The 14,645-nt window shown below is 42.0% G+C and overlaps 1 non-coding gene across 1 annotated transcript; it reads right to left on the reverse strand.

Annotated features, from left to right (window-relative positions):
* Nucleotides 1–3,013: 3,013 nt before the first annotated feature.
* Nucleotides 3,014–3,151, reverse strand: LOC114816024. The gene has a single exon (XR_003763802.1). It is a non-coding gene; the product is annotated as a small nucleolar RNA SNORA7 (small nucleolar RNA).
* Nucleotides 3,152–14,645: the final 11,494 nt, after the last annotated feature.

The raw sequence follows: 14,645 nt of genomic DNA on the forward strand, positions 1-14,645 counted from the left end.
GAGGTCGATAGGCAACCACTGGAGTTGTTTAAGAAGGGGAGTGACATGCCCAGATCGTTTCTGCAGGAAGATGAGCCGGGCAGCGGAGTGAAGAATAGACCGGAGCGGGGCGAGAGAGGAGGAAGGGAGGTCAGAGAGAAGGCTGACACAGTAGTCTAGCCGGGATATAACGAGAGACCGTAATAGTAAGGTAGCCGTTTGGGTGGAGAGGAAAGGGCGGATCTTGGCGATATTGTAGAGGTGAAACCGGCAGGTCTTGGTAATGGATAGGATGTGTGGGGTGAACGAGAGGGACGAGTCAAGGATGACACCGAGATTGCGGGCCTGCGGGACGGGAAGGATGGTCGTGCCATCCATGGTGATAGAGAAGTCTGGGAGAGGACCGGGTTTGGGAGGGAAGATGAGGAGCTCAGTCTTGCTCATGTTGAGTTTTAGGTGGCGGGCCGACATCCAGGTGGAGACGTCCCGGAGGCAGGAGGAGATGCGAGCCTGAAGGGAGGGGGAGAGGACAGGGGCGGAGATGTAGATCTGCGTGTCATCTGCGTAGAGATGGTAGTCAAAGCCGTGAGAGCGGATGAGTTCACCGAGGGAGTGAGTGTAAATGGAGAACAGAAGAGGGCCAAGAACTGACCCTTGAGGAACTCCAACAGTTAAAGGATGGGAGGGGGAGGAGGCTCCAGCGTAGGAGACCGAGAATGATCGGCCAGAGAGGTAAGAGGAGAACCAGGAGAGGACAGAGTCCGTGAAGCCAAGGTGAGATAAGGTATGGAGGAGGAGGGGATGGTCGACAGTGTCAAAGGCAGCAGAGAGGTCAAGGAGGATCAGAATGGAGTAGGAGCCATTGGATTTGGCAAGAAGGAGGTCATGGGTGACCTTAGAGAGAGCAGTCTCGGTAGAGTGGAGGGGACGGAAGCCAGATCGGAGGGGGTCTAGGAGAGAATGGGAGTTAAGGAATTCTAGGCATCGATTGTAGACGACTCGTTCTAGGATTTTGGAAAGGAAGGGTAGTAGGGAGATAGGATGATAACTGGAGGGGGAAGTGGGGTCAAGAGCGGGTTTTTTTAGGATGGGGGAGACGTGGGCATGTTTGAAGGCAGAGGGGAAGGAGCCCTTGGAGATTGAGTGGTTAAAAATAGAAGTTTTCCAAGCACTTATCCTATCCCTCATTGAATAGTGTATTAGCCTCCTTGCTGACCTCCCAACTTCCCATCTCTCACTACTTCAATCAATAACTTTCTCTGCTGCCTGTATCATTTTTCTACAAAAAACATTCTGGCCATTTCTCCCCTCTCCTCAAGGAACTCTAGTGGTTCGCCGTCCAACTCTGCATCAAACAGAAACTCCTTATCATCAGCTTTAAAGTACTAAATTATCTTGCCCCCTCCTATCTCACCTTGCTACTCTCCTACTACAACCCAGCCTGCATACTTCGCCCTCTAATGCCAACCTTCTCACTGTACTTTGGGCTCATCTACCTTGCTGCAGACCTCTCACCCATGTCCTGCCTCTGACCTGGAACGCCCTCCCTGTTCAAATCCTACAGCCAATTGCTCTCCCCACCTTCAAATCGCTATTCAAGGCACATCTCTTCTAAGAAGCCTTCCCTGACTAAGCCCGCTCTTCTCCCGCTTCCTTATGTGACACCTTGACTTAATCCCTTTATTCATCCCCCATCCAGTCCTACAATACTTGTATTCATATCTATAATTTTTTTTAGTTTATATCATTGTCTCCCCCTCTAGACTGTAAGCTCATTGGGGACAGGGAATGTGTCTGTGATATTATTATATTGTACTCTCCCAAGTACTCAGTGCAGTGTTATGCACACAGTAAGCACTCAATAAATACAACTGACTATGATTCAATCAATCAATGGAATTTATTGTACGCTTACTGAAACTAAGAACTTAGGAGAGTACAATACAAAAGATCAAATGATCCCTGTCCACAAAAGGCTTATAAATGAAGTGTAGATGGACATTAAAATACATTAAAAATGGATATGTACATAATGCTGTGAAGCTGGGGAAGGGATTAATACCAAAGTGCTTATGGGGAACAGACCTAAGTGCACAGATGATACGGTAGAAAGGGCTGAGAAAAAAGAGGGCTTAATCAGGAAAGGCCTCTCAGAACAGATATGATTTTAAAAGGATTTTGAGGAGTAGGAAGAGACATGGTGGGTAGGAAATGAAGAGGCATGAATTCCAAGCCAGAGAGAGGACTTGAGTGATGAGAAGAATGAGATCAAGATACAATGAGAAGGTTGGTGTTAAAGGACTAATGTGGCCAGGTGAGATTGTAGTAGGATTAAAAGTTAAAGGTTTATAGTCAGTGCTTGGATCTCTTCTAACAGATTCCAAGTTTGTACCTCCATACCAACATGAAAGAAGAACGTCTTTAAGGGGCAGATAAGTGGTTCAGTATATCTGAGGGGAATTGAGGGAGGAGGGTGATAAGGTGGGTATTGAGGAGAGGGGGCCTGGGATGGGGAGAAAAGGGGAAAGACATAGCTTTAAAGAGATACTGAAGGGAGAAATAAATGGATAATTATAGGACAAAATGAAAGATAGAAGGTCTTTGATATACCAGTAGAGGGAAAATGGGAAGAAGATGAAATGAACAGAAGGAAAAGAATAGAAAAGAGGCATGAGAGGGAAAGATAAGGTAAGTTCAAGAGTCAAGAAGAGTTGTAGGACTAGTATCAGGGAAAGGAAGAAAAAACCACGAGCCTGGGTGGCAGAGTACTTGGGTTTTAGTCATAACTCTGCCACTTAGCTGCCATGTCTTGTCTCATGCTGTCGAGTCTTTTCCAACTCATAGTGACTCCATGGACACATCTCTCTCAGAATTCCCCACTCTCCATCTGCAATTGTTCTGGTAGTGGATCTGTAGAGTTTTCTTGATTTAAAAATATGGAAGTGGTTTACCATTTCCTCCTTCCATGCAGGAAACTTGAGTCTCAGCCCTTGACTCTCTCCCTGCTGCTGCTGACCAGCAAAGGTGAGCTTTGACTTGTAGCTGATTGCCTTCCACTTGCTACCTACTGCCCAAGCTAGGAATGGAATGGATATGCCTCTGCTTGACTCTCCCTCTCATAGTCAAGACTGGTAGAGGACTGGAAACTCTCCAGTTGCTATCCTGAGAGGGTAGCAGCTGGGTAACCTTGGGCAAATCACTTCTCTGGGACTCAGTTTCCTTAGTGAATAGCTGTTCTATAAGCTTTTTGTGGGTAAGGATCATGGTTACCAAATCTCTTGTATTGTACTCTCCCAAGAGTTTAGTACAGTGCCCTGCACACAGTAAACAATAAATACCATTGATAGATTAAGTTATGGATAAATACTACAAATTTCTTTCCATTACCTCCAGACCGTGTGCCCCATATGGGCCAGAGACTGTGTCTGATATGATTATCTTGTATCTACACCAGCACTTAGTATATTTGACACATAGCAGACACTTAACAAATACTACAATTATTTATTATTAGGAAAACTGAAAGGGGGAAATGGAGACCAAAGGGACAAAGAAGGCTACAGGAAAGGGGAAGAGAAAAAGAATATGAGAAGCGGAATAGAAGAGAATTTGCAAGTGTCTTGTTTGAGTGACACATTTTTTTCTCATTTGATAAAGTTAATTTAACTTTCATTTTTGCAAATTTGTGGATATGTGACAGATCCTAAGATTCCTGATGCAAAATGGAAGAGTAAGCTCATTATTTTCTTCATCAACCTTGCAAGCAATTCAGGGTAGTCCTTTGGGCAGGCCTAATTTAATTTTCTCTCTTGTTTGCATATGTTCCATCCACCTATATTGCTGGTCTTGCTTTCATCCTAGTGCCAGATGCCTTTTATTTACTGCTTGATTTTAAAACCGTCCATATTCATGAGCTGCTGACACAATGCCAGCCATCATTCAGTGGCAATTCATTAACACATTGCAAGTTGGTCTAATGTATTATTTAAGTTTCATTCCAAAATCAACCTACTTTATGGGAATTCTTGCATATCATTCACATTAGTTTACTAAAACTTGAGCACAACACTCATTGTATCTCACTTGAAACTTCAAATATTACACCTATGCATTCCACCTGCCTTGAAATCCATGGAGTCACATAGACACAATTCAGCTAATTCCAGAACAGATAGATCTCCTTTAAACTGCGGGTGTAAGTTAAGAAGATCTGTCTTTACTTCAAAGGATCACTTTGTCAACCATTGCTTTTCATCAGTTTATGTTTATCAGAGCTTGTTAGGCTGCACTTGAAATGACGGGCAAACAAGATTTCTGTCAAATTGCCTCTATTTGTGGAAAAGGAACTGAAAAGTTTCTCCTCTTCAGGCCCTGCCAAAGGGTTTATCTGGATAGGATTGTGCCCTGAATTGATGATTTGGATTACTTCTTTCCTCTAATATTACTTTGGTCCACTTATGCTACCATTCTCTCTGCAACTCAATCTCGTCTATCTCACTGCCAACCTCTTGTCCACATCCTACCTCTGGCCTGGAGCACCCTCCCACCTCATATCAGACAGATAATTGCTCTCCCCCATTTCAAAACCTTATTGAAGGCTCATCTCCTCAAAGAAGCCTTCCCTTACTAAGCCCTCTTCTCCTCTTCTCCCACTCCCTTCTGTGCTGCTCTTACTTGCTTCTTCATTCATCCTCCCTTCTAACCCCACAGCACATATATACATATATAAATAAATTACAGATATATATATATATATATATATATATATACTTATATTTATGTACATCTATTCATTTATATCAATATCTGTCTCACCCTCTAGAATGTGAGCTCAGTGGAGGCCGGAATATGTCTGTTATTATATTGTCCTCCCAAGTGCTTAGTACAGTGCTTTGCACACAGTAAGGGCTCAATAAATGCGATTGAATGAATTAATTGGAGGTGCTCTGTACATGAAGGGACTACTCTGCTATCCTCTCACCTATATCCAGAACTGTCCACACAAGACTAGGTGCAAGGATGAAACTTCAGTGTCCTTACCCTGTTCAGCCATCCCAGCATTCTCCTGTCCAGTCAATACATGCAGTTTAGAGCATATTGGGCCAAGGTTGCCACAGCAGAGTGACTTCCTCTGAACAACCTGAGGGAAAAATCTCAAACCCTTCTAGTGGATCATGTCTACTTTCTCCTAGAGGAGCCACCCCCAGGCTAGCTGACAGATGGGAGGACCACTGTGGCTACATGGTGAACAATGTTCCCTCCTACCACCGCCACGCTTCAGTCTGAGTCACAGCTCCTTCTGGGCCACAGATGGCCTTTGGGGAGTAGAGCGATCTGGCATGTCCTCCTGGAGAATCAGTGACATTACATGCTGACCGGCTTTCCCCTACTGCCTCCTCCTTCCCCTATGATGTGAGCATGTCCTTACCCAGAAAGCACACTGAGATGAGAAACATCACTTTGAGTCATAAGGATCATCCAGGCTGATACTCAGCCAGATGAGAGAATATAGGTCAATAATTCCATGGTGTGGGAGGTGGCAGCATTAGAAAAGCTGGTGGCTGTTGCCCCTCTTCTCTTCTTTTTACTCTTTCCTCTCTCTGTAGAAACAGCATGGCCTAGTGGAAAGAGCACAAACCTGGCTGTCAGAGGGACCTGGGTTCTAATCCTGACTCAGTCACTTGTCCGCTGTCTGACCTTGGCAACGGAGGTGTGATACAAGGAAGCAGTGTTTCTCAATGTTTCAAACAGCAATGTTTGAATGAATTTCTCACTCAATCAGTGGTATTTATGAAGTGCTTACTGTGTGCAGAGCACTGTACTAAGCACTTGTAAGAGTACACTACTACAGAGTTAATCAACCCAGTCCCTGCCCACAAAGAGCTTATGATTTAGAGGGGGAGGTGGAAATGAATAAAGACATGGGGACTGAAAGAAAAAAAGGATGTGATAGAGGAGCAGAGTGTGTAGGGTAGTTTGTAGTAGGAGATTAGTGAGATACAGGAGGAAAGGGAGAAATGATTGAGTGATTTAAAGCCTATGGTAAGGGGTATCTGATGGAGGTTTTAAAAGAATGGGGAGATATCTACTGAATATTTTTTTAGAAAAATAATTCAGGCATCAGAGTATGGAATAGAATGTGGAGGAACAGGAGTCCGGGAGGAAATTGAGGAGTCTGATGCAAAAGTTAAGGCAGGACATGATAAGGGCTTGGATCAGCAGAGTAACTTTTTGGGTGGAGAGTACAGGGTAGATTACAAAGGTAGATTAAAATAGGTTTAGAGACAGATTAAATATGCAAGTTGAATGAGAGAATTCAGTTGAAGATAATACCAAGGTGATGATCTTGTGAGACAGCAAGATGGCATTGTCTGCAGTGATGGGATAAGTCAAGTAAAGGACAGAGCTTGGGTGGGAATATGACAAGAACTATTTTAGATGTGTTGAGTTGGAGGAGTAAACAGGACACCCAAATAGTGACTGTGGTCAGGAAGAGAAGAAAGAAAGAGGGAAGTGTTTTGATAAGGTACAAAGTGTTGAAGGCTCTCGTGGAGTGGGTAGATTTTGAGTGGAGGCAAGAGATTTCCTCTTGAGAGACTGCTGGGAAAGAGACAGTTGAAGACAGGGCAGGAGTAGGGTGAAACTGGAAATGAGCAGGGAAGAATTTAGGGAGATCAACAGTCCTGCTGTTGGTCCAGTGTCAAGGTCAGGAGACCTAAATTGTATTAAATTATATTAAATCATATAATATATGAATTATATAATATGTATTATATAATTTATATTAAATTGTGGCAAAGGCCACCTGCTCAGTGCCTGTCTGGTCACACAAGTGCTCACTTTGTTCTGTGTCTCAGAACATGACAGGGCATAAGAAAGGTACTGAAATAGCTTTAGAAAATGTAATCAGTTTATGTGCTTGGGTTCTCAGTCCTGAAGATCAAGGCTCAACTGTCACAATAACTGTCTTATCATTTATCAGCAGTTCACATGCAGTCTCTCAACCAAGTATCCCAACTTGTACCAGTTTAACTGTAGAAAGTGATTTCTGACCTTGGTACATCTGATAATAATTACAATGATGGTATTTCCCAAGCCCTTACCATGTGGCAAGCACTGTACTGAGCTCTAGGGTAATAATAATAATAATGTTGGTATTTGTTAAGCACTTACTATGTGCAGAACACTTTTCTAAGTGCTGGGGTAGATACAGGGTAATCAGGTTGTCCCACTTGAGGCTCATAGTTTATCCCCATTTTACAGATGAGGGAACTGAGGTACAGAGAAGTTAAGTGACTTACCCGCAGTCACACAGTTGGCAAGTGGCAGAGCCAGGAGTTGAACCCATGACCTCTGACTCCCAAGCCTGGGCTCTTTCCACTGAGCCACCCTGCTTCGTATATACAATAGGTTAGTCAGATTGGACACAGTCACTACCCACATGAGCCTCACAGTCTAGGACGGAAGGAGAAATAGTTTTTTATCCAAACTTTAAGGATGAGAAAATATCACAGAGAGGTTGAGCAACTTGCCCAAAGTCACATAAGGAAGTAGTAGAAGCAGGTCTACAACCTGGGTCTTATGGCTTTCAGGCCCTTGCTCTTTCCACATCAAACCTGGTCTTATTTAAGGCCCACTATAATTAAGAGAGAATGGCCTGAGTCAGAGCAAGGAGGAATCAGGGAATTCCTTTACTTCATCTCCTCATTAATGATTTTTTTACCATGAGTAGCTTGTAAATCCTAGTTTGACACAAGATGAGATGGGGAATCTGTGAAAATGTAACAAGTGACACTTCCCTGGGATCATACTGGAAAAAAAAGTATTCGATGTGTTTACTGATTCACTTTTGGAAGCAAAATCCTCACCTGGCACTAAGCTGGCCAGAACAGCTCTGAAAGTAAGAATTAGGAGTTCAAGGTTGGAAAAACACCAGAAATAACCAGGAGGTGAAGAGAGAATAGGAGGTCATTGGTTATGAAAAGCAGTATGGCCTAGTGGATAAAGCACGGACCTGGAAGTCAGAAGGTCATGGGTTCTAATCCAGGCTGCACCACTTGTCTGCTGTGTGACCTTGGCAACTTAACTTCTCTGTGCCTCAGTTACCTCATCTGTAAAACAGGGATTAAGACTGTAAGCCCCACGTGGGACAACCTGACTACCTTGTATCTACACCAGTGCTTAGAATAGTACCTGGCATATAGTAAGCACTTAACAAATACCATTATAATAATAATAATTAACCTGAGAATACAGAGCATGGCCACTTAAATCACCAATACATGATTGAGAGGAAGATTATAAAACATGAAAATTGTGAGTATGTTTGGTACGTGCGGGAACCCAACAGAGATTGTTTAGAAAGTCTTAGTTAACTTGTGAAAACGAATGTTATTTTTTATGGTCATGGTTCTATTCCAGGAATGTAGAAATCATTGGCATATTTATCACATATATCAGGCCAAATGAAACCTGAAACCTCTATTTATATTTTGCAGTAATTTACACCTAGACAATTTAAGCATCATATTTTAGAACAAGATTGAGGCAAGGAATTTGAGCACAACACAACTGATCAGTCCATAACTTTCCACCTCTCAAAAACCTCCAATACTAGCCCATCCACTGCTGTATCAAAGAGAAACTCCTTTGCATTGGCTTTAAGGCACACAATCAGCTCTCCCCACATCCTACCTTACCTCACTATCTACTAAAACCAGGCCCACATACTTCGCTCCTCTAATTCCAACTTCCTCACTGTACTTTGATCTCATATCTTGCTGCTTACCCCATGCCCACATCTCCCCTCTGGGAAATCCACAACTCACATCTCATAACTCACAACAGCCCACAACTCTACCACCCCTCAAAGCTCTAATAAAATCACATCTCTTTAGTATTACTTATTCACTTAGATCTGCGTCCCTAAACTCTTGATATTCTTCCCATCTTCAGCCCCATTGTACACATAATTGGGTGTATACATATCCTTAAAATCTGCCATTTCCTCTCTCTCTAATTGATTTTAATGTTTGTGTCCCCTTCTAGACTGTAAGTCCTTTGAGGGCAGGGATAGCGTCTATTAACTCTATTGTTTTGTACTAGATAAAGCACTTAGTACAGTATTAAGGAGCAGTACGAATAGCAGCATGGCCCAGTGACAAGAGCAAAGGGTTGAGAGTCAGAGGTCGTGGGTTCTAATCCTGGATCTGCCACTTATCTGCTGTGTGACCTTGGGCAAGTCACTTAACTTTTCTGTGCCTCAGTTGCCTCATCTGTAAAATGGGCATTGAGGCTGTGAGCCCCACATGGGACAACCTGATTACCTTGTATTTACCCCAGCACTTAGAACAGCGCTTGGCACATAGTAAGCACTTAAATGCCATTATTATTATTATTAATCATTATTACTCTGCCCACCGTAAGTACTCAGTAAATACAATTGATTCATTAACAAGGGACAAACTCTGTGTGTGCCCCAACTGGCTGGGCCTGAGGGTTCTGCCTTGGCCTTCTCAGCCACTCATCCACCTGAAGGTGAACTTCACCTGTGGCATCTTTGAATATAGAGGATAACTCTTTGGAGGATAACTTTTTGGAGTAGAATCCTATAAACAGGATGTGAGAGGAGGAAGAGAACTACCAGGGAGCTTGCAGAATAACTCCATCCCTATGTCTCTTTTAATACCTTTAAGGAAAAAGTAATTCTCTCAAAATTGCTCCCGCTTCCACGATTGTTGCTTTTAGAGGAGAAGATGGAGATTTTCCTGAGCAAACCTTGCTCTCTTAATGGGCATTTCTGGATAAGGAGCTCTCTGCTTCTGGAAACCATCCAAGATTAGCTAGCAGGCAGTGGGTTAGATAGCCCAGCTGTCTCAGCAGGGTGACTGTCTTCATCCGTGAAAATACTTTAACTGGAATCAACTGAATAGCTAGTTGTATTCAGGTCAGTCAAGTGTTAAATGGTGAATGGGTGGGGACCGTAAGAAGGAATTCACAACATCATTATTTTTATTTCATTCCTCCTGTTCAGATTGCCTCATCCAATTTCCCTTAGTGAGTTGGGGGGTTGCAGCTTGGGTGCAAAGGAGACATACACTTCCTTTTACTTCCATCCATTCATAGCCTTTCCCAAAACTCTGACAGGCTGCAGAGGAGAATACTAAGTGAGGGACATGTGGAAACTCTCACTCATGTCAAGGGCAAAACCTCCTGTTTGTTTGCCTTTATAGAGGACTGACAGAACCTCCTCTATAGAACCTCCTCTATCTGATTTCTTCCTCTTTCTCCCCAGCAATAGAAACACCTCAGGACATAAAGGGCTTCTGCATCTGGCAGCCTATGAGTCCAGGCGGCTGCTTGCTTAGCTGACATGCAGAACTAGTCAGCTTGGCCAAGTTCCATGCTAGCCTGGCTCTAACTCACTGCTGGTGGGTGAGAAGATATGGACTTGTGTGTCTGACTGTGAGACATGTGTATGTGCGTGGGCGACGGGGTGTGAATGGAAGGGTGAATAGACATGAATAAGCATAACTTCAGCAGCACACTCTTCAATCTGGACACAGAGCAATGGAAGTAAAAAATAAAACAAAAAACAAAATGACCAGGTTTCCTGATCTAAAGGAGCTCAGAATCAAAAGAGGAAGAAAGCAGTATTGGAAGGGAAAGAGTGGCAGTAGTGTCTAATGAATGGTAGATAGAAACTAAGGTTTCCTTCTTCTACTTATTAAAAACTCAGACTTTCCAAAAATCACAAATCATCTCCAAAAGTTTCTGTTGGATTAGAGAGCATTTCTCTAAGCAGAATCTAGGTAAAGAGTGGCTCATATTTAGATATTTGCTGTTACGTTTGTTTCCCTGTTGGAGTATAAGTTCCTTGTGGCCAGGAAACCTGTCACTTCATTATTCTGTTCTTCTGAACTTCTAGAATTGTTTCCCGCTTCAAGAAATAAACTAGCACTACAAGTATTATGTAAGTAAGCCTTGAATTTTTTTGTTGTTACTGTTTTGTTTTTGCCTTAGCACAACTATCAGAAGTAGATATAAAGCTCATCAAAATGCCTTGGTTCAACAGTAGGACAAAACAAGGTATGATTTACAGCATTTGAAACACAAACAGAAAAACACTGCAGGGAATGGTGTCATAGTTATAGCCCAAGGTACAGAGTGCTCTGTGATTTAATTAACAAATGATAACACAAGACGATGAAAAACATGCCACGGGGAGAGAGAGAAACAATTCCCTTTGGTAATAAATGATTGATTACTTAGAGACAGGAAACAGAGAGGAGGTGGATTTCCTTGCCTTTGACCCTAAACATAGATCACTGTGTTCAACTGAAGCAATAGTATATGTGGCCAAAAAGTTACATTCCAGTAGTTTGTCGTTTCACATGACAAACCTAAATATACAGTCTTTCTGGTTGAGTGTAGTTCTTTCTAGTTTACATATCAAAAAGCAAGGAGTTCTTTCTAGGTTGGGCCTTTATCTGAAAATTAAACTTTAGTTAACTGGAAAGAATCCTCTGTCAACGTGTAAGATATTGATAGTATACCCAAAATAATAGTAATTGTTGCTTTTTGTTAAGTACTTACTACGTACTAAACACTGGGATAAATTCAAGATACATGGGTCCCTACCCACAGAACAGTCAAAGTAAGAGTGATATTTGTGAAATGCTTACTATATGTCAAAGACTGTAGTAAGTGCTGGGGTAGGTACAAGATAATCAGATCAGACATACTCCCTGTTCCACATGGGTCTAACAGTCAAAAACAGGAAAGAGAATAGTTATTGAATCACCATTTTATAGATGATAAAAGTGAGGCAGAGAGAAGTTAAGCAACTTGCCCAAAATCCCGTAGAAGACAAGTGACCTTGAGCAAGTCACTTCACTTCTCTGTGCCTCAGTTCCCTGATCTGTAAAATGGGGATTGAGTCTATAAGCCCCACATGGGACAGAGACTGTGTCCAACCCAGTTTGCTTGTATCCACCCCAGCACTTAGTACAGTGCCTGGCACATAGTAAGAGCTAACCAAATACCATAATTATCATTATTATTATGATGATGATTATTATGTGGCAGCGCAGGGATTAGAATTTAGTTCCTCTGACTCTGAGACCTGTGATCTTTCTACTCTTCCATATCATTTCTGCACAGGTCTCCTCTAATGAAGGAGTTGATTTGTTGAAGAACCTGCATCAAAGAAGGCTCATGTTGTACTACTAACCCTGTGTCTGATTCACTGCACTCAAGCACAACTGTTTCTCCTATAGCACACTGTACTGTTCAATAACCAGACAAGCAGGTACTGATGGAAGAAAGTTCCCTAATTTTGCCATTGGTTTCTAGCTAAAACACACAGTGCTGTTCTGCTAGAACTTAGTGTACTGTGGTACTATCTTAGACCATAATTTGCAATCCCAGTGAACAAGCTACATGTGTTCACTGTAGAAAATGTATGTGGTTGGCTGCATTCTTATCTGGATTTGCTCTGCAGAATCTTTACTCCCTTCAATATCCAATATCTTGCACCAAAATTTGGATCCACATGCAACAGATTTGACTATTTGAACATCTACAGATGAACTGAGGTTTTATTTATATTGATATTGCCGAGAGAAAATTGCAATTTTCCCATAATCAATGCCAAATATATTTGTAATTTTAACATAATTTGTATATGTGGATCCTCATTTTTCACATTTGGGTTAATTGTGTTATTTGAAAAGGGAATAAAAGAAAGATTGTAAGCTCCTTGAAGGCCGGGATGATATCTACCAACTCTCTCGCATATGATACTCTCCCAAGCACATAGTAAGCGCTCAATGAATACAATTGATTACTCTCACAAGGGCTTAGTTCAGTGTTCTGCACACAGTAACCACTCAATAAATGTGATTAATTGATTACTCTCTCAAGGGTTTACTATGTTCTGCCTGGAAAGCGATTAATAAGCACTTGCTCTTCACCACACCCTCAGATCCAAGGCATTTATGCACATATCAAGAATTTATTAATTTTAATGTCTGTATCACCCTCTGGTCTGTAAACTATCTGAGGGCAGGGAATGTGTCTAATAATTAAATTACATTGTGCTCTTCCAACTTCTTAGTACAGTGCTCTGCATACAAGTAAGAGTTCAATAAATATCATTGATTGATTGATCCACTTTAGCCAAATAAAACATAGGGGTGCATCAAATGTCTTCTGGAGCCTGGTATAAGATAGTGATTAAGTAGCATGTACTTAGTTCAGAGGGAATTATATCTTTTTCTATATATATATATAGAATCCAATATATAAAATTGGATTTATAATCAGTCATTCGATTTAGCTGTCCTTCCAATTTCAAACTTGATTTACTTTGTAATGGTGAGGGTATAATTGCCCCAAAAGAGGCATCTCCTCATTGTCCCTCGGTCTCGCTTATCCTGTTGTCAACCCCTGGGCCATGGTCCTCCCGTGGTCCTGGAATGCCCTCCCTCCTCACCTCTGACAATCTAATCCTCTTCCCCTCTTCAAATCCCTACTTAAAGCTCACCTCCTCCAAGAGGACTTCCCAGACTGAGCTCCCTCCTTTTTCCCTCTGCTCCCTCTACCCCCTGCCCCTTCACCTCTCCGCAGCTCAAATCCTCTTCTTCCCCCTTTCCCTCTCCTCCTCCCCCTCTCCTGTCCCATCCCCTCAGCACTGTACTCGTCTGCTCAACTGTATATATCTTCATCACCCTATTTGTTTTGTTTAATGAGATGTAAATCACCCTGATTCTATTAATTTGCCATTGTTTTTACGAGATGTTCTTCCCCTTGAGTCTATTTACTGCCATTGTTCTTTTCTGCCTGTCTCCCCCGATTAGACTGTAAGCCCGTCAAAGGGCAGGGACTGTCTCTATCTGTGGCCTACTTGTACATTCCAAGCGCTTAGTACAGTTCTGTACATAGTAAGTGCTTAATAAATACTGCTGAATGAATGAATGAATAAGAACACAAAATAATATAGAAGGAGGTGTAGGCTTAATCAGGATAGAACCATCTAGGAAATCCATGACATTATCCTCTAGACTGTAAATTCATTGTGGACAGGGAATGTGTCGGTTATATTGTACGTTATACTCTTCCAAGAACTTAGTACAGTGCTTTGCACACAGTAAATGCGCAATAAATATTATTGATTGATTCTCCATTTCTTATTTTCTTACCTGTCAAGGATCCTTCTCAGTACTGACTCTTCCATTTTAAAGAAACCTTACCACTTAAGCCCCAGAAATTAGCTTAAGTCATCTCATTCATTATTTCATTTTTTCCAAGTAGCTCAAAGCATTGTAAAATATATTCTAATACGTGCAGGCCGAGCGTAAAGGAAAGGGAAAGTACAATAATATATTACAACCCCTGCTCTTTTACGGAAGGAAAAAGCAAGGTTCAGCTGAAAGAAGGTAGAAAAAAATCTACTTTGGAGATAAGGAGAGATCCTCATTTAAGGGCCAGAATGATTGAGAAACTTAAGAGGAGAATGAGTGCCAGAAACAAAGCAGAAAGCCAAATCTGAGCAGGGGAAGTCTCTGATGTTGGACGAGGGAGCTGCAGAACAGAAAGTTGCAGTAGTTGTTGCAAGAGGAAATAAGGGTGTGGGTAAATCTACTTTGGAGATAAGGAGAGATCAT

This window comes from Ornithorhynchus anatinus, chromosome 1 (genome assembly GCF_004115215.2).
Source record: "Ornithorhynchus anatinus isolate Pmale09 chromosome 1, mOrnAna1.pri.v4, whole genome shotgun sequence".
Classification (NCBI taxonomy): Eukaryota; Metazoa; Chordata; class Mammalia; order Monotremata; family Ornithorhynchidae; genus Ornithorhynchus; species Ornithorhynchus anatinus.